This window comes from Mirounga angustirostris, unplaced genomic scaffold (genome assembly GCF_029215605.1).
Source record: "Mirounga angustirostris isolate CCGP_5_RB_7025 unplaced genomic scaffold, mMirAng1.0.hap1 SCAF_4, whole genome shotgun sequence".
Classification (NCBI taxonomy): Eukaryota; Metazoa; Chordata; class Mammalia; order Carnivora; family Phocidae; genus Mirounga; species Mirounga angustirostris.
Window position 1 is genome coordinate 116,337,090 of NW_026991712.1, and position 14,550 is coordinate 116,351,639.

Consider the following 14,550-nt stretch of genomic DNA (forward strand, 5'->3'; position numbering starts at 1 on the left):
GGAGAGGGAAAGGGGAAGCAGACTCCCCGCTGAGCACGGAGCCCATCTTGGGGCTCCATCATCTCGTGACCCTGAGAGCATGACCTAAGCTGAAATCAAGAGTCAGACTCTTAACCGACTGAGCCACCCAGGCACCCCCATAAAAAAGATATTTTTAAAGGCAGTCAGAAAAATATGAATATGGATTTGGTACTAGATGATACTGTTAAAGAAACAAAACCCAACTGAGAAAATTTGAAGATCTACCTGGCTTTATTAAATGACTCATGAACAGGGCACCCATTCCATCCAGGAGCAGAGAAGAGCCCCAGGGAGTTGTACAACATGGAAGGTTTTTGTAGAAGGAGGGTGGGGAAAGAAAGTAATTAGCAAAGGAAAGTAATTAATTCCAGGCCAGGTGGCTTTCCCTTGGGGGTAGGAGGGAAGCAAGGGGTCTTAGCATGCAGATTACTTCATCTTTCTTTGGGGGATGTGAGGGGCCCATGTGGTAGACTCTTTGGTACTAATTGAAAAATTCCTGGTTGACTGGTTAAGACTACATTTCTGGGAGAGGTTGAAAGTGCAATTAGATTAAATATTAAACCCCAGTTTGGGAATTTGGTCTAAGTGACATCATTTTGGGCTTGTGGTTTTGTTTTTAACAATTCTCGATTCTCTAAGTAACTAAGAGATGTGATCAAAATTTAAGGCATTACAAGAATACTATATCCAGCTAGGCTGTCATTGAAAATTGAAGGAGAGATAAAAAGCTTCCAGGACAAACAAAAACTAAAAGAATTTGCAAACACCAAACCAGCCCTATAAGAAATATTGAAATGGGTGCTCTAAGCAAATAGAGAGCCCAAAAGTAACATAGACCAGAAAGGAATAGAGACAATATAAAGTAACAGCTTACAGGCAATACAATGGCACTAAATTCATATCTTTCAATAGTTACCATGAATGTAAATGGGCTAAATGCCCCAATCAAAAGACACAGGGTATCAGATTGGATAAAAAAACAAGACCCATCAATGTGCTGCCTGCAAGAGACTCATTTTAGACCCAAAGAACCCTCCAGATTGAAAGTGAGGGGATGGAAAGCCATTTACCATGCTAATGGACATCAAAAGAAAGCTGGGGTGGCAATCCTTATATCAGACAAATTAGATTTTAAAGCAAAAACTATAATAAGAGATGAGGAAGGACACTATATCCTACTTAAAGGGTCTATCCAACAACAGTACATTAAAAGGATTATTCACCACGACCAAGTGGGATTTATCCCTGGGCTACAAGGTTGGTTCAACATCCGCAAATCAATCAACGTGATACAATACATTAACAAAAGAAAGAACAAGAATCATATGATCCTCTCAATAGATGCAGAAAAATCATTTGACAAAGTACAGCATCCTTTCTTGATCAAAACTCTTCAGAGTATAGGGATAGAGGGTACATACCTCAATATCATAAAAGCCATCTATAAAAAACCTACAGCGAATATCATTCTCAATGGGGAAAAACTGAGAGCTTTCCCCCTAAGGTCAGGAACACGACAGGGATGTCCACTATCACCACTGCTATTCAACATAGTATTAGAAGTCCTAGCCACAGCAATCAGACAACAAAAAGAAATAAAAGGCATCCAAATCAGCAAAGAAGTCAAACTCTCACTCTTTGCAGATGATATGATACTTTGCGTGGAAAACCCCAAAGACTCCACCCCAAAACTGCTAGAACTCATACAGCAATTCAGTAAAGTGGCAGGATATAAAATCAATGCACAGAAATCAGTTGCATTTCTATACACCAACAACAAGACAGAAGAAAGAGAAATTAAGGAGTCGATCCCATTTACAATTGCACCCAAAACCATAAGATACCTGGGAATAAATCTAACCAAAGAGGCAAAGAATCTGTACTCAGAAAACTATAGAATACTCATGAAAGAAATTGAGGAAGACACAAAGAAATGGAAAAATAGAAAACCTGACCAGACCCATAACCACTATGTTCCAATCCAATGCTCATGGATTGGAAGAACAAATATTGTGGAAATGTCAATGCTACCTAGAGCAGTCTACACATTTAATGTAATCCCTATCAAAATACCATCCACTTTTTTCAAAGAAATGGAAAAAATAATCCTAAAATTTGTATGGAACCAGAAAAGACCCCAAATAGCCAGAGGAATGTTGAAAAAGAAAAGCAAAGCTGGTGGCATCACAATTCCGGACTTCAAGCTTTATTACAAAGCTGTCATCATCAAGACTCTTGATGATGGCACAAAAACAGACACATAATCAATGGAACAGAATAGAGAGCTCAGAAATGGACCCTCAAGTCTATGGTCAACTAATCTTCGACAAAGCAGGAAAGAATGTCCAAAGGAAAAAAGACAGTCTCTTTAACAAATGGTGTTGGGAAAATTGGACAGCCACATGCAAAGAATGAAACTGGACCATTTCCTTACACCACACACAAAAATAGACTCAAAATGGTTGAAAGACCTCAATGTGAGACAGGAGTCCATCAACATCCTAAAGGAGAACACAGGCAGCAAACTCTTTGACCTCAGCCACAGCAATTTCTTCCTAGAAACATCGTCAAAGGCAAGGGAAGCAAGGGCAAAAATGAACTCTTGGGACTTCATCAAGATAAAAAGCTTTTGCACAGCAAAAGAAACAGTCAACAAAACCAAAAGACATCCAACAGAATGGGAGAAGATATTTGCAAATGACATATCAGATAAAGGGCTAGTATCCAAAATCTATAAAGAACTATCAAACTCAACACCCAGAGAATAACTAATCCAATCAAGAAATGGGCAGAAGACACGAACAGACATTTCTGCAAAGAAGACATCCAAATGGCTAACAGGAACATGGAAGAGTGCTCAACATCGCTCGGCATCAGGGAAATCCAAATCAAAACCTCAGTGAGATACCACCTCACACCAGTCAGAATGGCTAAAATTAACAAGTCAGGAAACAACAGATGTTGGCAAGGATGCAGAGAAAGGGGAACCCTCGTACACTGTTGGTGGGAATGCAAGCTGGTGCAGCCACTCTGGAAAACAGTATGGAGGGTCCTCAAAAAGTTGAAAATAGAACTACCCTATGACCCAGCAATTGCACTACTGGATATTTACCCCACAGATACAAATGTAGTGATCTGAAGGGGTACATGCACCCCAATGTTTATAGCAGCAATGTCCGCAGTAGCCAAACTATGGAAAGAGCCTAGGCGTCCATCAACAGATGAATGGGTAGAGAAGAGGTGGTATGTATATATAATGGAATGTTATGCAGCCATCAAAAAAACCCCCCAAATCTTGCCATTTGCAACGACATGGATGGAATTAGAGGTTATTATGCTTAGTGAAATAAGTTAATCAGAGAAAGACAAGTATCATATGATCTCACTGATATGAGGAATTCTTAATCTCAGGAAACAAACTGAGGGTTGTTGGAGTGGTGGGGGTGGGAGGGATGGGGTGGCTGGGTGATAGACATGAGGGTATGTGCTATGGTGAGCACTGTGAATTGTGTAAGGCTGATGAATCACAGACCTGTACCTCTGAAACAAATAATACATTATATGTTAAAAGAAGATAGTAGGAAGGGAAAAATGAAGGGGGGGAGATTGGAGGGGGAGATGAACCATGAGAGACTATGGACTCTGAGAAACAAACTGAGGGTTTTAGAGGGGAGGGGGTTGGGGGGGATGGATTAGCCTGATGATGGATATTAAGGAAGGTCCGTATTGAATGGAGCCCTGGGTGTTATACGCAAACAATGAATCATGGAACACTGCATCAAAAACTAATGATGTAATGAATGGTGACTAACATAACATAAAAATAAAATTAAAAAAAAAAATTTAAGGCATTAGCACCACTCAACTACCAGTCTGAAATTCACAGTTTTCATTGTTTCTTTGTGTGGTACCTATAGGTTATGATATTCCTGCTTAACCTCTTGATATTCACAGGTCACAACTTTCAGTTTACATTCGTTAATTTGGTTATTTTCTTCATTCCTTAGATGGTCCACTCATTTGCTTGGTGGTTAGCAGCTGCAAACATGCATGCATTTAAAGCTTTTGAGAGAATAGAACACATCAGGGAGATTATTATGATTACTATAAGGAGGATAATTCCCAATGTTTGGAGTGCACTTCAAAGCCATGGTCCCAAGACCCAAACCAATCAAAATCAAATAAGTCAAAGAAAGACCCCATGGAAGGAGTCACTTCCTTCTGTGATCTCATGTAATTTAGTTTCAACTTCCCAGACATGCTAATCCAGACCCAACAGGTGGTGTTGGCCTCAGCACAGATGATGAAGTTTTAGAATATATGTGAGGTTTGATGGAGACCCCCATTTCCTTCTGCCTCAATTTCATGTAGGGGAGAGTGATGTTAAGGCTCCAGGAAACTGAATTACGGGTCTCTGGAAGTTAGGTTATTGATAAGAAAGCTTCTTCCTTATAAATCACTAGGACATTTGTAAACTGAGGGAGACTCCTGTCCTGCAGGACTGTGATCTTTATCAGTTAACCATTTGTTTTTCCTTTAGGGCAGTCAGGAGTGCCTGAGGAATGTAACATATATCCCATGTTGGGGGGGGTAGGGTGTCAGCTTCTGTTTTGTCCTCAGCTAGCCTTCTGCTCCCTCATCACAGACACCTCCTTGTTCAGCTAAAAGATAATCAAGAGCTGTTCTATTATCAAGGACAATTTTTGCCAGTGAGGCTCAAGATCTCTGTTGGGCACCAATGCCATTAGCAACAGATTCTGCATTTTCTTCAAAAGTGAGGGAGAGGTTTCTGATCACATCTTGTTTTCATTAACTCCTAACCAGGAAAGCATGGCCCTCCCAAAAAGAAGCAAATCCTGAATCCTGAATGCCTCCTGGTAGGTCTTTTTTATCTCAATGGTATAAATTCAGGGAAGTCAACCAATGAGATATCTTAGTTCGCTTGTGAAAAGCTGGAGGTACAATTAACTTAAGAGTCATTGCCCAACTGTGGGCCAACTAGGCATTCATAGGCCCAAGGAGAATGCTAACTGCCACAGACAAAGACACACAAACCATTCCCTTTAGGTGGTGCTATTAATGAATTCATTCACAGGAATTATTGCATTCACCCTCTCAAGCCTGGGGTCAGTTAGGTTTTCACCACCCACCAGAAGAAAATCTCCTAGCCTGAGAGAATGAGTTGTTCTAAATACCCTGCAAAGATGGATGTTGCTGGTGAGATGTCTTGGGGGGGGGGGGGGCCACATGTAAGCTAGATGATCACAAGAACATGAGGGTGCAGATGTACCAAGATTTACATAAGTAGTTGTGTCTCATTGGGTGTGTACACTCATCATTGAAGAAAGATAAAAACAAGGCATAGGTTGTTCTGGCTGTAAACGTTGAAATCAATGGGAGACTTCTGGGGGAGTCAGTTGTAGTTTGCAGTGACACTAGGAAAAGAAGAGAAATTAGTCACAGGGAGGACCAGGGGGTCTCTAGCATCATGGACAGATTGGAATCTTTGATGACAAACCTAGCAATCTGAAAGGTGACCCCCCCACCATCCCCAGCAATGGCCTGGGAGAGACGCATGAAGGTGTTATCTTTCCAGGCGAATGCCAAAGGAAAGAAAGAGGAGAAAAAAAGATTTCATGTTAAAGTATGAAGTCTTGATCTGGCATCTTGGGCAGAATCAGTTCACCTTGGCTTCCCTTTTCGATTTGACTTCGAGGTCTCCAGCATCTGTACAGGACCAGAGGTCAGGTGGGGCCGTCTTTAGCTGTGAGATGTGTATGCAAGGCTCAGTGCCCTCTAGTTTTGCAATATCAGTGGTCAGGAACATCCTTTCCAATGTGGCTTGAGAGCTGCTTTTTCCTCCCCTCCCCCCAATCATGCTTCCAAAATACCCAATCACCAGGCTCCAGACTGACCCAACAGGATCCTTTGAACTGGGGTCAGAGAAAGCTTCTTTAACCTGTTGATGGTAGGCTTTAGCATTAGACATTAAAAGCTTACAGTAGCTGGTCATACTGGCATGAGGGCAGAAGGGATCCTACTGGGAAGGGATCAGCAGAAAGTTGCATGCGAGCAGACTTTGGCCTACCAGTGACCATCTGGTATGGAGTAAGTTTATGTTTCCCAAGGGTGATACTGTGAATTATCAACAGAGCTAGCAGCAGCATCTTAGGCCAAGGGAGTCCAGGAGTTTCAGTAAGCTTAGAGATTTTAGGTTGGAAAATTCCATTAGTTCTTTCGACTTTGCCAATGATTGAGGGTAATAGGGACAGTGATGATTCCGAGGTGTTTGTAAGGCCTTTATTAAAACTTGTATGATTTTCTCAGTGAAGTGGGTACCTTGATCACTGGAAATTATGGAAGGTATACCCCAAGTGGGAAACATGTTTTCTAACAGTTTCTGTGCCACGGTGAGGGCATTAGCCTTGCAGCAGGGAAAAACTTTAGCCAGCTGGAAAACATACAAACAATAACAGGAACATATTGATAATCCGAGAATGGTGGCAAATGAGTGAAGTCCAGCAGCAGGTGTTCAAAAGGTCCAGAGGGAGGAGGTTTGAGGTGTCTGGGAACAAAAATAGGTTTTCCAGAACTATGGACCTGATAGGTTAGACACTAAACTGTTTTTTTGCAGTCTTGTAGAAGTCTCCCCTGTTGGGAGACTTTATTTATAATTTGAGTTATTTTAAACACACCATGGTGGGTGAAGGAATGTAAAAATCAAAAAATAGAATTTGCCAAGGGGTTGGGAAGAACCAAGGGGCCATCTTGGGCTTCCCATATCCCTGACTGTTCATTGAAATTACAGCCATTATTTGCCCATCCTAATTTTTCTGATTCAGGAGCAGACTGTTGCCACATCACAAGGACATTAAGATGGCAAGTCTGGCAACAAGAGGTCAGTTTTTGTAGAATCAGAATGGACTTTACCCACATGTGCCCCAACCTTTACAAATTCTCTTGCTGCTGCCTTTGCATGAAAGTCAGCTGGGACATTTCCCTGATAGTCAGGCTTAGTCTTTTTAGTGTGTGTCTATATTTGAGGACAGCAACTGCAGAAGACAGAAGAGCAGTGAGGTCATGTACTTGTCCATTTTTGATTGGGGTCCCAGTGGACATGAGAAAACCCCTTTGTTTCCATAACATTCCAAATTCATGGACGAACCCCATGGCGTATCGGTCAGCATATAAATATTACCAGTTTGCCCTTTTGATAGACAGCACAGTCTGGTGAGGGTGTGGAGCTCTGTTTGTTGGGCCATTTTAGCTTATGGGAGATTTCCCTTTCCAGGTAGTTCATATTGGGGGGTAACAGCAAAACCAGCCTGGAAATTCCCTTTTACATTTTTACAGTATGACCCATCCATAAACAAAATTAGATCAGAATTAGTCAAAGGGGTATGCCTTGGATCGGGGTGTGGTGTCATGAAGTGGGATGCTAGTCCCCCCCAGTCGTGGGGCTCACCTTCATTAGGCAGGGGTAATAATGTGGCAGGATTAAGAATGTTACAACAGATGAAGATGGGTGGCAAAGGCAGAAGGACTTCATGAAACTATTCTGCTTGCAGAAAAAGGTTAAGTTAATCCAGGGTTAAGGCGGCTTTGGACAGCGTGTGGAGTTTCTAAGTAGACATCACTTCCAAAAGGTTAGCTCTGCCGAGGCTTCTACCGACTAAAGCTGCAGCTGTAGGTGGGGATAGGTGGGAGCACCTGAAATCAAGTTGCATGGGATAATAGCACCGTTGTTTGTCATGTTCTCGCATGAGCATCCCCAGGGCTTGGTTATCTTTTTCATGTATAAATAAGGTAAAAGGTTTTGACTAGTTTGTTAACCCTAGGGCAGGTGGCTCTTCTAAAGTTTGTTTCAGTTTTAGAAGGCGTGTTCATGTGGGTCTTCCCAGGGAAAAGGGCTCAGGAACCCACATTTGAATAAGTCCATAAAGTGGGGAAGCCCATAAAAATTAGGAGCCTGTAGTCTGTGACAGCCAGCTAGACCCAGAAGTCCATGAGGATGTCACTTTATTGTAGGCCTTGGGAATTCCTGGATTGGTGTAATTCTTTTTGGAGATAGCTGGATCCCTTCAGCACATAGCTTATGACCTAAGGAATGAACAATGTCCAGAGATGATTGTAGTTCTCCTTCAGATACCTTATGTCCTTTTTCAGCTAACTCTTGTAGCAAATAAATGGAATCTTGTATGGATGCCTCATTAGTAACAGAGCATGGCAAGAGATCATCCACATGTTGTAAAAAGGTTGATTATCTGGGGAACTGGGGGGTACTTATATCTCGGTGGAGCAGGTAGGAAAAATAAGAAGGGGACTCTGTGGACCCTGGCCTCAGAATACAAGTTGTCCAGATGTATTGTTGATTATTCTAAGTCAGGGCAAATAGGTCTTGGCTGTCAGGATCTCCAGCGATGCTGAAAGAGGCTGAACAGAGGTCTGCCACAGTGAGCCATTTTGAGTCAGGTGGAACTTGGAACAAAAGGATATTTGGGAAAGGGGGGATAACTGTCTTGTTAATAGATTTGGACAAATTGCTATCCCCTCCCAATAGGTTTCCAGACTGGCAAGACCCTCAAGTATTAGAGGGGTAAGTACAGAAATAACTAACTCCTGGATGATTAGGTCTTCTCTTATTGGTTCAAGGCCTTGCGTGGATATTGAGACAATTTAGGAAGAAGTTTAGTTACATCTGTAGGAATTTTTATAGGCACTGCACTCTTTATCCTCCCAACGGCAATACTAGAAGTACCCCATCGAATTTCAGACACCTCGATTAAATTAAGGAACTTTTTTTTTTTTAAGATTTATTTATTTATTTATTTGACAGAGAGATAGCACAAGTAGGCAGAGCGGCAGGCAGAGGGAGAGGGAGAAGCAGGCTCTCTGCTAAGCAGGAAGCCCGATGTGGGGCTCGATCCCAGGACCCTGGGATCATGATCTGAGCCGAAGGCAGCCGCTTAACCAACTGAGCCACCTAGGTGCCCCAAATTAAGGAACTTTTGTTAGAAGTTTTCTGTTTCAAGAACAAATAGTAAAGAACATGAAAGATCATCATTAACATCGTTGGAAACTGTTTACATAAAAGTTACCTCTGAGAAAAGGACTATACTGGGGGCTGGGCTACACTTTATCTGTATCACTTGCTTGTTTTTACAATATTTTATTGCTTCTGTAATTTTAAATAAATAATACTTTAAAGGTTAAGAAAAGAATTACTGCTATACAGCAAGAAAAGAAAAAAGAGGAACTCAGGATGAAAATCACTATTTGTCCCCCATTTTAGCACGTAGATCTTAAAGGCTTAGAAACTGGGATATAAAGTTTATATTATTCCTTGGTGCCAGAAAGCCAAAGAAAAGAATTAGTAGATTGATGAGAGAAAGATGGAAGAGAAGAAGCAAGGAAGGAAGAAAGGAATCCTTGCTGGTGAGATGTCTCATGGAACACCCACTCCTGCTACCTCACCATGTGACCCTTGGTTAGACTAACCTTATTTTAGATTTAGTCATTCAGACTGCAGTTTTGTAGCCCACTGGTTTTCTGCTTTGCTTTCATTAATGATGTGGGGTCTGCTTCTCCTCAAAATAGCCTTCCTAAATAGGATTTCTTGAGGAAACTATTCCGTATGATGCCATAACAGACACATGTTAACACATTTGTCAAAACCCATGGAATTTACAACACTTAGAGGGAACCCTAAGATAAACTGGACCCTGTGTAATGTGTCAGTATTGGTTCATCAGTTGTAACAAATGTACCACTCTGATGGGGGATGTTATTGGTGGAGATAGCATGTGGGGGGCTATGGGAACCCTGTACTTTCTACTCAGTTTTGCTGTGAGCCTAAAACTACTCTAAAAAATAGGCCTGGGGCACCAGCATGGCTCAGTCGGTTAAGCCTCCAACTCTTGATTTCAGCTCGGGTCTTGATCTCAGGGTTGTGAGTTTGGGCCCCACATTGAGCTCCATGCTGGGTGTGGAGCCTCCTTAAAAAAAAAAATAGGTCTATTAATTTTTTTTTTTAAGCGTCTTCTAAAATTTACATGCCCATCAAAAAGCACAAAAACATTTCTTTTATAGCAGCTCAAACAAAAACTTTCCCTTCTCCTTCAGTCTGTCCTTCCCTAAAGAAACCACAGCTCTCTTTTTTTGATGTGAAAATACTATCGTACAGTTAGTACATACCCGTCTCTTTACCCTATTTGGTGTAAAGTTCACTCATCCTCTTTGTATCTAAGAGAATCTTTTCCATTTTCTAAGTGGACACTAGGTGTTAAATATATGGTGTGTTTTCCACTACGGATTTAACTTACTTAATCATCATGGTAATTGCATGGGGCACACATTCATTTTCCTTATTAACAAGTGAGGAAACTGAGTTTCAGAGAAGTCATGTAACCTGCTACTTCACACAGCTAGTAGTTTTGATGTTTAATTTCAAAGTAAGATCTACCTGGCTTGAAAGCTCTTTGTACTAAGCTTGGAAATTTTAATTGAATATAGCCATATACTACAGCTTGGCAGGGCCTCAGATCTAGCTTTATGTATCTTCCTGGTGCAAGTACACAATAGAAACCCAAGAGCTCTTGCTCAGTCTCAAATCCAAATTTCCAAGAGTTGTCCGGATTAGTTTAGCCTGACTCTGTCCATCCCTACTCTAATTAACTTTAGGGGCTTGGGGGATGGGATTATATAGTCTAGATAGGCAAAAGGGTTCACCCTTTTCAGTATAGGGGGGGTCAGTAAACTCACACAGGATCTTGGCTTGGACCTAATTTTCAAAGAGAATAAATCAGCCTTTTTTTTTTTTTTTGACCTGAGTCCCATTTTTTGGCATTCCAGCCATATATTTATTCTGTCAGCTCCCAGGTTTGAAGAAACCCTTGTTTACAAGAAACTTGTTTCTCTACAGGTATTGTTGGAAGGTAATTTTCAGAAAAGGGCAAAATCATGACTCATACAAATGTAAAAATGAATATGTATATAGGGGTGCCTGGGTGGCTCAGTCGTTAAGCGTCTGCCTTCGGCTCAGGTCATGATCCCAGGGTCCTGGGATCGAGCCCTGCATCGGGCTCCCACCTTAGCGGGAAGCCTGCTTCTCCCTCTCCTACTCGCCCTGCTTGTGTTCCCTCTCTCACGGTGTCTCTCTCTGTCAAATAAATAAATAAAATCTTTAAAAAAAATGAATATGTATTAAAGATTTTTTATTTTATTCATATGAGGGAACAAAACAAGTTATACCCAGTTCAAAGGAAAGTCAAAAAGCATAAATTTGTATGTAATAAAGGAATTGAGTTGCAAATGAAGGCAAAACCCATATTTCCACTGGATGGAGGGAAGTGAATCAAAATTCTAGAACCAGAGTTTGCATGTCTGTCAGTTACGTTCAGTCTGCAAAGGTGCAAAATATGTCAAAGACCAATTTTAGCTCTGCTAGAATTAGCCCTCTAAGGCTGTGCTGTAGCCACTGCGTATTCTCCACTAAAGAACCCATTTTTTCTGCAAAATACTGTTTCTCAGAAAGGATCGAGATTCCTTCCCTTTTACTTATTTGTTTAGTCAACAAATATCAAATAGCTACAGCATATCAGACACAAGTAATTATAAAATGAAACAACTATATACATTGCTTAAAAGTTCCGGTTAAATATGTGTGCCTTTGAGTTATAAGTTGGATTTTTATATAATTAGTTTTTCCCCTTGTATATCTTAAGTTATAGGTCCCTGCTCTATGTTTCCACTTCTGAGTTTTACTTTTGGTTCTTCTACCACTGCAGGAATATTCTGTGCCATCTAGTGGCAAAAGACTGATTTGCCTGGTTTTTTGGAATGTATGTATAGTCATAACTTGGAAGACATCAAAATCTATGAGATAACTGTTAATGTCTGCTTGCTTGAGGAGCATTTTGTCCAAAGGGAGAGAGAAGACATGATTTCAGAATGCTCTGGAACCTTTTTTTTTTAATTATTTTTTTTTCATTTTTTTAATAGATGTCTGGTTTTTAGAGCATTATAGGTAGATTCAGAGCAAAACTGAGCAGGAACTAGAGAATTCCCATATATCCCCTTCCCTCCCACACACATAGCCTCCCTTTGTATTGTATCCACCACCACAGTGATGCATTTGTTCCAGTCGATGAACCTGCATTGACACATCATTGTTACACAACGTCCATAGTTTATATTAGGGTTCACTCCTAGTATTGTACATTCTATGGATTTTTGATGATGTATAATGACACAAATGCGCCTTTATGGTATCTTGCAGAATAGTTTCACAGTCTTAAAAATCCTGTCTTCTGCCTGTTTATCCCTCTTTCCCCCTCCCAAACTCTGGAAACCATTGATCTTTTTACTGTCTTCATGATTTTACCTTTAAGGTTCCCCCATGTGTTGTCTCTTTACTGAATAGCTCATTTTTATTTTTTTTTAGCACTGAATAATATTCTGCTGTCTCGTTGTATCACAGTTTATCCATTCACTTAATGAAGGATATCTTGGTTGCTTCCAAGTTCTGGCAATTATAAATAAAGCTGCTATAGATATTCACGCACAGGATTTTTTATGAACATAATTTTTCAACTCCTTTGTGTAAATACCAAGGAGAGTGATTGCTGGATTATATAGAAAGTGTATTTTTAGTTTTATAAGAAACTACTCTGGCAGCTTTTTAAAATCAGCTTTATCAATACAATAAACAACATCCATTTAGAATGTAAAACTCACTGATTATTTAAAGATGCATGTATTATGAGACCATTGCTAAAATCAACATACAGAACATGCCCATCACCCCTAAAAGATCGCTAACGTTCTTTAGCAGTCCATCCTTCACTCTCTTGATTTGCTCTGGCTCCATAGATTAATTTGCTTTTTAAAAAATTATTATTTTAGGGTTACCTGGGTGGCTCAGTCAGTTAAGCCTCTGACTCTTGACTTTGGCTCGAATTATATCTCAGGGTTATGAAATCGAGTGCTGCGTCCAGCTATGCACTGAGCATGGAGCTTAAGACTCTCTCCCTCCCTCTGCCCCTCCCACACCCACTCACACACATGTTCTCTAAATAAATAAATAAATTTTAAAAATAAATAATCTATAAATTATTATTTTATATTAATTGGATTATATAGTATGTACTAATTTATCATTTTTTCACAGGCATAATGATTTTTAAATTTATGCATGTTGTGATGTATCAGTAGTTCATTCCTTTTTATTTCTAAACAATATGCCATTATATGGATGTACCATCATTTGTTTACCCCTTTACCTGTTAATGGACTTATAGATTATTTCCAGTTTTTTGCTATTGTGAATAAAACTATTATGAACATTTGTGTACAAGTCATTGTGTAGCCATATGTTTTCATTTCTCTTAAGTAAATACCTAACAGTGGAATGGTTAGGTTGTATGCTACATTTATGTTTAATTTTTAAGCTAAGCAGCTTTCCACAGTGGTTGTACCATTTCACATTCCCATTAGGGTTGTATGAGTTCTAGCTACTCCGCATCCTTACCAACACTCAGTATCTACAATTTTAGCCATTCTGATGGGTATCTAGTAGTACCTCATTGTGGTTTTATTTTGCATTTTCCTAATGACTAATGGCATTGAAGATCTCTTATGTGCTTTTGGCCATTCTTATATCTTCTACAAAGTGGCTGTCAAACCTTGTTTGCCTTCCTATTGAGTTGTAAAAGTTCTTTATGTATTCCAAATAATAGTCTTTGTAAGATATGTGTTGTAATACTTTCTCTCATTCTTTGGCTCACCTGGTAACTATTTAAGATTTTTGAGCCCACTGAATGATATTGTAAGGGAGGAAAAATATAACTCTATAATCCATCCTCCTAGGTTTTCTGACTGAGGCCCTGCAAATTAGATTTACAAAAGTCAGATCAACAAGAGTAAAACAAACATAATTAACATATGCATTGTACATACAGAAGAGTTCAGTGATGAATAACTAACTCAAAAGGGTGGTTAGAACTTGGGCTTGGATAGCATCTTGAGAAAGTATAGTAAATTTATAGAGAAGTGACAAGACAAAGGAAAAGAGGCTTAGGAATGGAAAATAAGGGTAGTTTTAATAAGAGTTCTTACACAGTTACTCCTCTGATGCTATTTCAGCTGATAAAAGTCTAGAATTGTCTCTGGTGATTGCCTTGCCTATCCTGGTAGAGAGGGGAGGGCAGAGAGTTTTTCTTGCATCTGCTTCTTCTCACTTACCTTTAGCCCAAAATGATCCTTATGTCAAAGTGGCATATTTCGGGGTGGCATACTCTGATTTTCTACAAAATCATAATAGATTTCATAGGTTTTTTTAAGTCAAGCAATAATAATAATAAATATTTTTTTGAGTGTTCACCATGTGCCTCTGCACTATGTGCTTTATATGATGTCTCATTTAATCCTTCTAGCTGTCCTATTTTGTAAATACTATTTTTATCTCCAATTTACAGCTAAGGAAATGTGGGTTTGGAAGGGTTTAGTAATTTTCTTTAATTACATTCTTAA

At 39.9% G+C, this 14,550-nt stretch overlaps 1 protein-coding gene across 8 annotated transcripts in view; it reads left to right on the forward strand.

The window, feature by feature from the left end:
* The window catches only part of KYAT3 (kynurenine aminotransferase 3), a 62,034-nt gene that overhangs the window by 6,773 nt on the left and 40,711 nt on the right, over positions 1–14,550 (forward strand). Inside the window, exon 2 of one of the 8 annotated variants that reach the window (XM_064588879.1) lies at positions 4,846–4,898. The exons of the other annotated variants lie outside the window; for them this stretch is intronic. The gene's annotated coding sequence lies outside the window, so the exon portion shown is untranslated. The remainder of the gene's footprint in view (positions 1–4,845; positions 4,899–14,550) is intronic. 8 annotated transcript variants of the gene reach the window in all.